Source organism: Helianthus annuus, chromosome 3, assembly GCF_002127325.2.
Source record: "Helianthus annuus cultivar XRQ/B chromosome 3, HanXRQr2.0-SUNRISE, whole genome shotgun sequence".
Classification (NCBI taxonomy): domain Eukaryota; kingdom Viridiplantae; phylum Streptophyta; class Magnoliopsida; order Asterales; family Asteraceae; genus Helianthus; species Helianthus annuus.
The window spans coordinates 151,357,590-151,367,887 of NC_035435.2; the positions used below are offsets into that span (position 1 = coordinate 151,357,590).

At 36.6% G+C, this 10,298-nt stretch overlaps 1 long non-coding RNA gene across 1 annotated transcript; it reads right to left on the minus strand.

Moving 5' to 3' along the window:
* Positions 1-753: 753 nt before the first annotated feature.
* LOC110915519 lies at positions 754-9,675 on the minus strand. Its single transcript, XR_004888615.1, has 3 exons — positions 9,106-9,675; positions 3,290-8,245; positions 754-2,429 (listed from the first exon to the last, which is right to left on the minus strand). It is a non-coding gene; the product is annotated as an uncharacterized LOC110915519 (long non-coding RNA).
* Between the last annotated feature and the right edge of the window lie 623 nt (positions 9,676-10,298).

The following is a 10,298-nucleotide window of genomic DNA, read 5'->3' on the forward strand; positions in this document are numbered from 1 at the left end:
ATCCCCGATGGCTTTTCTTTTCTTCCTCGAACTCTCTCTCCACACGATCTAGTCGATGGAGTATTTCTTCCTGTTCAGGAGGAGAGAATCGTGGTTGTGGCGCTTGATGCGGAACTGGAGGTCTGGGAGGTATTGGATACCCATGAGCTGAGTAGTCCGGTGGTCCCATGTTTCCATGTGCTCCGTCAGGGTAGCGCGCATTGTATCTTGCCGACACCACATATGGGTCGCGCTCATAGCCGTAGTTGTATTGTGCCTGTGACGGTTCGAACGGGTTGTAAGCCGTCGGACCCGTGTAAGCAGGTATGGGTTGGTCATACCCAAATGGTGGCGAATTTCGTGCAGTAGGTGCGGAGTTCGCCTCCTGTATAGGACTTGAAGGTCCTTCTTCTTGTAGTGGCGGATAGTGGCTACTACTAGAATGTCGAGGAGTGCTGAAGTGGATACCCCCTCCTCCTCGTGTAGACATACGAGCATTTGTCCTCCTACGCCTCGGCGGATCAGGTATATCTGGTTGTGCCGGTGGCGGAGGTGGTGGCGTAACTGCCTCAAAGCGTGAATCCTCAGAGGGATCCTGTGGATGTCTCGGTTGCGATGTCTGATGAGATGGTGTGTTGTACCACTCATGTGTAACGCCCATATTTCTTAATCCGAAAAGTAATATTACCATATTATTATTTAAGAAAAATTCGGGCATGACCCGTTCGTAATAAGAACGATTCCTTGTAAGATCATCGTGTAAGAACTTAAAGATAACGCAGCGGAAAAATAGCTTTAAAAATTCCTTTACGATCTTAAAATAATACACACATTCAAGAAGAAGCTTACAAAATTCACTTCCCTTTTTACAAATTAATGCATTACAAAATTAAGACTACGTAACCGTTCTTTCCGTACAATCCTTGTTATTCGACTCGATCTATGCCCGCTTATCTTCGATAGTGGTAGAAGAAATCCGTGTAGTACCTGTGGACATCACATACAACATAACCATTAGTCATTGACAACATCATACAACAATAATCTGGTGCAATTAAAAATCATATAACATTCAACAACATAAACTTTAATTCATTCGACTATCCTCTCGGATTCCTTTGTTTCGAGTTCGGCTTCCAGGTTCGGCTTCAATTCTACAAGAGTCTGACGTTCTCATTCCTGCATTACATTCCAATCTCAAGCACATCATTAGTAACGTCCATACTCAAACGTATTGAAACCATGTATACATGCATACCTGTCCCATTCTTTTCATAGGCGATAAATCCTACTTCGTGCATTCGTATATTCATACGTCTAATCATACGCACCTACATATCTACACATCTACTTATCTATATACATAACTAAATGCTTACATAATCATGTCTACACATACTTACTTACATTCAATTCTTGATTTAACTTATTCGCATTCACTTATCATACTCGTACATTAATTATGGAGTGCTTAGACTTGGATTTATGATCCAAAAACATCAAGGAAACATTCAAAATTATGTTTGGGAGGCCCGTCGTAGACCACGGTTAATATACCGAAGCTTACGGTACACAAAATAACTTAATTAACGAATTTCAGCATTTAAAACATGTGGAGGCCGTCGGCGACGGCCCTATAGGGCGTCGGCGACGGCTATTAGTTTTTCGCGTAGCCAGAAACCTCCGTAGACAGGAAAATTAGGCGTTGGAGAAAACTGAAAATGCACAAGGCGTCGGCGACGGCCCATAGGGGCGTCGGTGACGGCCTCTAGTTTTGCCATTTTTCTGCTGTGTTGTTTTGTCGTTCGCACGCACAAAAACTTGCATAGCTTTTAAACCGTTTACCCGATTAACCTCCCGTTTCTTCCTACATGATTGTAAATTAACATTCTATTATGTGAACTTAAAATCCAACATCCGGGTTAAGGAAATTCTTAACTTATACATTTTCGGCTTATTATTCATTACGAATTATTCGACCCGTCATGCATTTATCAACAACTCATATGTTTACACTTAAGGCTCACATAATGTTAATGTTATAACACCTTACACTAACCGAGCACATGAAATATTATCGACATTGCTTGTACAAACATTCCGTGCTAAAATATACCTTCACTTTGACCCATTAACCTAAGTCCCCATTCTCGGTTGGTGCACTTATGTGCAATTTTACCCATTACCCGGTTACATACCGTAGCCATTACTTAGATATTATTCGTCATATCATTACAACTTTATATTGTCTCATTCGGTCTACTAAGCTAAAATTACCAATTTCATACGACCAAAACCATATGAAACTTCAAGCCTCATCATGCTTAATCAACTAACGCTACTTTACTTAAATAAAATAAGAAGTGATTACAAAAAATCACTTACCTTGTTTGCCCAAAGCTTCCACCTTGTGTTCCTTGTTGGATTTTAGCTAATCTTCTAAATTCAAACTAGCCAATAAGAAGGAAACTAGGTAAAACCCACATATCCAATCATGTTTACATAAGTGGTGTCAGTTAAACACTTATAAAAACTATGAATCTTTTGCTTCATGTTTGACCCGTTTCAAAAGTTCATATTGCATACTACGTTCGTTTACCTCACTTTTGGATTCACAATAAATCATATATTTGTAAACATGTTTGGTCTATTGGAACCTATAACCCAAGTTCTACCTAAATTGAAAAATAATTTTCTTTTAGATTCATTAGCTGAACTTAACATTTTGCACAGCATGAATAGCCTGTAGTATTTCACATTTTTGACCCACTTAACGACCATGTTTTACCTTGTTCTAAAATTCTATACAATCTACACTCCACAAGGTTTTTAAGCATATAAAGAACACCCAAAACGGACACTCGGTTGATTTTATATGATTTTTACAAGACAGCCTAAAATCAGTGTAAAAGCTGCGAAAATCCAGGTTTTGTTTCTTCTTCAGTTCGACCCAACCTTTTATATACACCCTTATTTCATGGCTCGAACACCAATTAAACACTTACATTATGTTAGAAACATCAAACTTAGTTATTATGAACCAAACTATATTTAAAATCAATTCAAGAGTCATCATGTCATGTGCTCACTACAACTTATACAAAAGCCCCAATTTCATTATGAACCCTAGATTATTAATTCATCTAAGACACAAAGTAGACAATTAAATTGATGAATTCTTATCACATACAGATATGTTTCTGAACACAAATAGCATAAAAAATCATTCAATTTCTCATGTTATCATCAAACCCCACATGTATCTCCACATAAAAGAAAAAGGAGATGAACAAGAAGAATATGTACTTACAAAAAAGAGATGATGATGCTAGAAATCAGATTATAAACTTGCATTAACAAGATTTGCACTTTGAATTTCCAGATTTCAAGTTGGAAATCACTTTCTCTTGGTCTCTTTTTCTCCATCGTCGCACGTATCAAGGTTCTGGAGGTTTCTTTTCCTCTTGACTTATTTAGTTAACTATAACTCATATTTCCACATTCACCCCTCCTTCTTGATCATTTACAAAATACTCTCTACTAAGTTTCTAAATAAGGTTTTTAATTGAAACCTTATATGCTACAACAATATTGTTTTATTTATCATAGATAAAATACATAGTTAGGAAGTTTTGTCAGTTTTTATTTATTATGAAAATAGGGATGTTACAATTATTAAACTCGGATTTATAATAAAAGGATTTATGTTTTAGGGTGTTACATACACCCCGTTACCTCGGGTCTTTTATAAGCTTTATTTCCTCCAAAGCTTTGATTCACTTTTTAGTTAATATTAGGCTTACTTATTTAGATCCTAATATTTACTGGGTTTATTTTTATCACTACCGTATTTTACCCGTTTATTTTCGGTTATTTATTATAAATAAATAAACCCGTTTTTGGGGTGTTACAAGTCTACCCCCCTTAAAGAAGGTTTCGTCCCCGAAACCTCTGTCATTCCTTCTATAACCCGTCTAGTCTTACTCTTCGTTCGTTTATTCATTCAGGTTACATTGGACGACTTACATAAGTATGTTGTGAGGAATTGACGTTTGTGACACATCCCATATTCCATAATTTGAACTAACATCCTTTCTAGGTTCCTTCATGTCCCTATGTGAAGTGAGCGTATGATAGTACGCATTACCGTAGACATCCAAGCATCAACATTCTATCATAACTATCATTTTTAAATCTCATTATCCGTACTTGTTATGAGGATCAATCATTAATCTACTTTTCTACCGCCACTTGAACTACTTACAACCTTATGTCTAACCTTATATTTAATCTTTCACATTACTTCCTTATACTAAACCGGCATGTCGTGCAAAGAGCAACATATGAGCATTAATCAACTAGTTCCAAGTTTTCATTCAGGGTCCTTAAATCTTCCTCTTATTGACATAAATACTTTCTAAAGATGACCATTGCTAGTCGGTTATTTCATACTATACTATATTTGTCCTACCCTTCATTTCATTCATATGTACAAATAATTCACAGATTCCTACCTTTCAATCTAGAATTAAACATTTTACTAACCTCACCTTCATTGTATAACTTAACGATCTGCAAACCGGATTGGCCCGCTTCTGAATGAGTCCGTGTCAAGGCCGGTTCGATTCCCTTCCTTTCATGAATGGCTTCCGCTCATGGGCTTCCTTCTAACAATATCTTGTTTAAATGAACATGGCCAACAAACCTAGCATCAAGGTTAGCATTTTCTGTTGGTATTTATCATTATTACATTCTTTCCAATTTATTCTGTTTAGTGTTATAAACACCCACAATTCCTTCGTTTTGTTAATTATTTCACCGACCCATTACAGTTGGCTTTCCAAGGTCTAACTAACGTTTCATAATTATCATGGATGTAATGAAATACACGATTGTATTTCTTTCCATTCATGCTTACATACAAGTACTTTAATACATCCTTTCCGTTCTTCTTGCAAAACTTACCCTTCCCGTCCATACTTAAGTTTTTGTTCGGGTCGTAGCCCGTCATTCATTCTGACCCACAAGAGTCATTTAGTAATATACCTTTCATGTAACTTGCTCACAGCTCATTTCTTTCAGCTAAGGTTTCTTGCTACTACAATAGCTTACATTGGCTTTACCTACATAGTAAATCAAATACTTCATGCTAATTTTACTAATACCTGCTTAGCAACTATCACCTACTTTGTTTAACTTGTTCGGAAATCCAATTGTAAACTACATTCTGACCATATGTCTACCAACTACCCATTTCTGGCACATCCCTCTCTAGTCGAGCTATAAGCCCCTACTCAAAAGAAAGCATAAATTTGTACATACCTTGCGCGAATCGAAACCTTTGACTCGTTATCCATAACTTACGATGGTTATTTCTTTCCAATCTGTGGCATTGGATGATCATGCATTATGTTTGCCTACAATTATAAGACTTGATAATTTAAAACATTAAATATCGGGTTCAATGGCAATCCCCATTTGACCCGTATGACTCATTTATACATCTCAACCATCTTGCATACAACGTATTCACATAAATATTTATATAGATAGACGTTCAAAACATAACTTAAGTAATATCCACTTTCTAAAGAATATTTACTTGTTTGGTACGTAATTACTTACGAATTTAAACCTTTCATTCTTATAATTCATTCCCTTCTATGCTTTGAATCCGTCTCGCGGTTTCTAACATATCATTCATGCTTCCATTCCTTTCATGCTTCGAATCCGTCTCGCGGATTCTAGCACATCATTCATGCTTTCATTCCTTTCATGCTTCGAATCCGTCTCGCGGATTCTAGCACATCATTCATGCTTTCATTCCTTTCATGCTTCGAATCCGTCTCGCGGATTCTAGCACATCATTCATGCTTTCATTCCTGAAAGTCTTACACTCCTCTTAACCCCCACGTCCATCTACTACCTACTTCTAGCGGACATACCTGTAACAATTATCACGGTCTCACGAACGTCATATGTTTATTGTGTACTGGCCAGGTACACGATCCACATACTAGTTTCGTGTCTTCGTGTAATCGCCACCTTATGTCCGAAGAATTAAGTTTCGGCACGTGTAGCATTTTCAAAACTTCATTACTATCCCATTATTATCTTTCATTTAAAATTCTTCTTCTGTTGATAGGTTTTACCATTACATGTACTTACATATATTGAATCTACGTACCTGGAATCAATTTATCTTACTGCGTGCCTTGGTGTCGGTCGGAGACCACAGTCGTGAATCATCCTCATCCAAACAACTATGCTTATCTTACACACACAACATAATGTTAGTTTCTTCATAAACATACTTAAATTCATACTTACATTTGCTTCTACCTTTAGATCTTGATCTGAGTCTTGGATTGTACGGGTTCCTTGTCACAAGAGCACACAGGTTTGAGTTCAAGTATTTGCCTCCTCATACTTGATTTCCCTCAAACCAGGGCTCTGATACCAACTTGTAACGCCCATATTTCTTAATCCGAAAAGTAATATTACCATATTATTATTTAAGAAAAATTCGGGCATGACCCGTTCGTAATAAGAACGATTCCCTGTAAGATCATCGTGTAAGAACTTAAAGATAACGCAGCGGAAAAATAGCTTTAAAAATTCCTTTACGATCTTAAAATAATACACACATTCAAGAAGAAGCTTACAAAATTCACTTCCCTTTTTACAAATTAATGCGTTACAAAATTAAGACTACGTAACCGTTCTTTCCGTACAATCCTTGTTATTCGACTCGATCTATGCCCGCTTATCTTCGATAGTGGTAGAAGAAATCCGTGTAGTACCTGTGGACATCACATACAACATAACCATTAGTCATTGACAACATCATACAACAATAATCTGGTGCAATTAAAAATCATATAACATTCAACAACATAAACTTTAATTCATTCGACTATCCTCTCGGATTCCTTTGTTTCGAGTTCGGCTTCCAGGTTCGGCTTCAATTCTACAAGAGTCTGACGTTCTCATTCCTGCATTACATTCCAATCTCAAGCACATCATTAGTAACGTCCATACTCAAACGTATTGAAACCATGTATACATGCATACCTGTCCCATTCTTTTCATAGGCGATAAATCCTACTTCGTGCATTCGTATATTCATACGTCTAATCATACGCACCTACATATCTACACATCTACTTATCTATATACATAACTAAATGCTTACATAATCATGTCTACACATACTTACTTACATTCAATTCTTGATTTAACTTATTCGCATTCACTTATCATACTCGTACATTAATTATGGAGTGCTTAGACTTGGATTTATGATCCAAAAACATCAAGGAAACATTCAAAATTATGTTTGGGAGGCCCGTCGTAGACCACGGTTAATATACCGAAGCTTACGGTACACAAAATAACTTAATTAACGAATTTCAGCATTTAAAACATGTGGAGGCCGTCGGCGACGGCCCTATAGGGCGTCGGCGACGGCTATTAGTTTTTCGCGTAGCCAGAAACCTCCGTAGACAGGAAAATTAGGCGTTGGAGAAAACTGAAAATGCACAAGGCGTCGGCGACGGCCCATAGGGGCGTCGGTGACGGCCTCTAGTTTTGCCATTTTTCTGCTGTGTTGTTTTGTCGTTCGCACGCACAAAAACTTGCATAGCTTTTAAACCGTTTACCCGATTAACCTCTCGTTTCTTCCTACATGATTGTAAATTAACATTCTATTATGTGAACTTAAAATCCAACATCCGGGTTAAGGAAATTCTTAACTTATACATTTTCGGCTTATTATTCATTACGAATTATTCGACCCGTCATGCATTTATCAACAACTCATATGTTTACACTTAAGGCTCACATAATGTTAATGTTATAACACCTTACACTAACCGAGCACATGAAATATTATCGACATTGCTTGTACAAACATTCCGTGCTAAAATATACCTTCACTTTGACCCATTAACCTAAGTCCCCATTCTCGGTTGGTGCACTTATGTGCAATTTTACCCATTACCCGGTTACATATCGTAGCCATTACTTAGATATTATTCGTCATATCATTACAACTTTATATTGTCTCATTCGGTCTACTAAGCTAAAATTACCAATTTCATACGACCAAAACCATATGAAACTTCAAGCCTCATCATGCTTAATCAACTAACGCTACTTTACTTAAATAAAATAAGAAGTGATTACAAAAAATCACTTACCTTGTTTGCCCAAAGCTTCCACCTTGTGTTCCTTGTTGGATTTTAGCTAATCTTCTAAATTCAAACTAGCCAATAAGAAGGAAACTAGGTAAAACCCACATATCCAATCATGTTTACATAAGTGGTGTCAGTTAAACACTTATAAAAACTATGAATCTTTTGCTTCATGTTTGACCCGTTTCAAAAGTTCATATTGCATACTACGTTCGTTTACCTCACTTTTGGATTCACAATAAATCATATATTTGTAAACATGTTTGGTCTATTGGAACCTATAACCCAAGTTCTACCTAAATTGAAAAATAATTTTCTTTTAGATTCATTAGCTGAACTTAACATTTTGCACAGCATGAATAGCCTGTAGTATTTCACATTTTTGACCCACTTAACGACCATGTTTTACCTTGTTCTAAAATTCTATACAATCTACACTCCACAAGGTTTTTAAGCATATAAAGAACACCCAAAACGGACACTCGGTTGATTTTATATGATTTTTACAAGACAGCCTAAAATCAGTGTAAAAGCTGCGAAAATCCAGGTTTTGTTTCTTCTTCAGTTCGACCCAACCTTTTATATACACCCTTATTTCATGGCTCGAACACCAATTAAACACTTACATTATGTTAGAAACATCAAACTTAGTTATTATGAACCAAACTATATTTAAAATCAATTCAAGAGTCATCATGTCATGTGCTCACTACAACTTATACAAAAGCCCCAATTTCATTATGAACCCTAGATTATTAATTCATCTAAGACACAAAGTAGACAATTAAATTGATGAATTCTTATCACATACAGATATGTTTCTGAACACAAATAGCATAAAAAATCATTCAATTTCTCATGTTATCATCAAACCCCACATGTATCTCCACATAAAAGAAAAAGGAGATGAACAAGAAGAATATGTACTTACAAAAAAGAGATGATGATGCTAGAAATCAGATTATAAACTTGCATTAACAAGATTTGCACTTTGAATTTCCAGATTTCAAGTTGGAAATCACTTTCTCTTGGTCTCTTTTTCTCCATCGTCGCACGTATCAAGGTTCTGGAGGTTTCTTTTCCTCTTGACTTATTTAGTTAACTATAACTCATATTTCCACATTCACCCCTCCTTCTTGATCATTTACAAAATACTCTCTACTAAGTTTCTAAATAAGGTTTTTAATTGAAACCTTATATGCTACAACAATATTGTTTTATTTATCATAGATAAAATACATAGTTAGGAAGTTTTGTCAGTTTTTATTTATTATGAAAATAGGGATGTTACAATTATTAAACTCGGATTTATAATAAAAGGATTTATGTTTTAGGGTGTTACATACACCCCGTTACCTCGGGTCTTTTATAAGCTTTATTTCCTCCAAAGCTTTGATTCACTTTTTAGTTAATATTAGGCTTACTTATTTAGATCCTAATATTTACTGGGTTTATTTTTATCACTACCGTATTTTACCCGTTTATTTTCGGTTATTTATTATAAATAAATAAACCCGTTTTTGGGGTGTTACATCATGTCGGTCAAACAAGGCCATAAAGCTGTCTGGGCCTTGATACTGCGGACCATGATATGAAGATCCATCAGATACTTCTATCGGATGCGTGGGCGTACCACGAGCTGGTTCAGTTGGATCCTCATCTTCCTCAATGGGATCTTCAGAAAAATGGTCTTGTGGCCCTAGTGGAACAAAACCTGAAGGTTCCTGTATGTAGTCAGCCGGATTAAACTGAGCTACGTAGTATGGAGTAGGGTCGTCATAATTCCGGTGCGAAACCGAACGTTGTAGAGGTATGAAGGAAGGTTGTGGGTTGTTGGGATTATTTTCTGAATCTGGCCCAAAGGAGTGCCGGTAGGATGGCGTTGAGCTGTGCGAAGTGGAATGCCTCGCGGGTTCGTAAAGATCTCTTCGTCGTTGTGGCTCTTCGCTCCTTGTCATCGAAGGATGTCTTGTACCAGATGGTCCAGCTTCTTGATCGTGATGTGTCACGATTTCTCCTCGGCCTCTACGTCCCCTTCCTCTTCCTCGGAATATAACAGGTGGCATTTTCCTGCTCCAAAACGTATTAAAAATCAAATCAAAAAAAAAATAAAGACAAAAAGGA